The following is a 1,497-nucleotide window of genomic DNA, read 5'->3' as shown; positions in this document are numbered from 1 at the left end:
TTTTGCCCAGGCTTTAAAAAATTCCAGTTTCTTTTTTTCTTTCTTTCTTACAGATTGTAGCTCCCCAGAGGGTCTGATGAAATGGTGAAATCTGTGCAGGCTCTCGCCTATAAAAATTCACGACTAACTTAAAGAGCTTCATTCCTCCCTGAAGTCTTTGAGCATGACCTCAGAGTCTCTGTTTCCCAAGTTGAGAGCTCATCTCAATTTTACTCTCTTCCTCAGGTTAGAGTTTAAAGAGATGAATAACTCTCAGTGTCCACCTCTGAGCTGCCAACCACATTTGGCTTCTAAATGAACAATATGCCTCTTTTTAGGGTTAAGGAGTCAGTATTGGGGAGGGCTTCTTGAACTCACCATATCACTACATACAACAGTCCCCAGGGGAGCAGACATGTCCACTCAGAGGGCAGTAACAAGCACCCAAGAAGCCCCCTCTCTGGATTATGCATCATCGACAAGGCTGCCGAGCATCTTAATATTCTGTGTATAATAAGAATTCCTCTGGGGAAGTCATTCCTTAGCAATGTTGGCATGAATAATGTAAACAATACCATATTTATAAATACAGATTTTCCTGGGTGAATTATCAGGGGTCCAAGAATATTAAAAAAGTAAAGTATTCAGTCTTCCTTCTAGCCTGCTCCAGTGGGCCAGCAAGATGACTCAGTGAATAAAAATCAAGCTAACTACTTCAGTTCAACCCCTGAAAGTCATGTGGTAGAAGATTTGTGGTAAAAAGAATTGGCTAATCATATATTGTCCTCTAAAGTCCACATGAGTACCATGGTACAAGAGAGTCCACACACACACACACACACACACACACAAAAAAAATAACAAAATGTGATTTTAAAAAGCATCGTAGGGATACTAATGAGTACTTAGGACAGTGTGTGTGTGTGTGTGTGTGTGTGTGTATGTGTGTGTGTGACATGAGAAACTTCCTTTTGAGTTATTGGTCAAGGGACTCCAAGAGACACTCCACAAACAATACAGGCATTATACTGTCTTCTTGCTGCCTCCCAGAATTGAAAGTAAGTTGCTATAGCTGCACACACCACATACTCAGACTCAGGACTTGGATTATTCTGCTGACTCCATTTCGGAAGCCTTCTTCCTAAGAAATAGCCCTCATAGTACCAAAAGATGCCAAGGGAGAAAAGTAATCAATATCCTCTAATAGCTGTAAAGATTTGACCCACAACAGTGACCAGGATGGCAAGAGAGTCCAAGCCTGTAATAGTGGCACTTATATCCTGGGAGGAATCAACTGTTTTCTCATTGGACTTACGGCACACTCAGTTGGAGAGAATGGTGGCCAGGTACTGTAAACCTAGCTGACTAGGCATGGCTGATGATGTCATAGTCCTTAAAAGAGAATCTGTTCCTCTTTCCTAAGCCAGCCTGACTTCTAACTGCATTCTACATACTTATAAATGTGTATCCTTACACCCATAGGTAAGTTTAGCTCTCATTCTTCATAAAAAGAAAAAA

The sequence above is a fragment of the Mus caroli genome, chromosome 9 (assembly GCF_900094665.2).
Source record: "Mus caroli chromosome 9, CAROLI_EIJ_v1.1, whole genome shotgun sequence".
Lineage (NCBI taxonomy): Eukaryota > Metazoa > Chordata > Mammalia > Rodentia > Muridae > Mus > Mus caroli.
Note: the sequence above shows the minus strand (reverse complement) of the source record.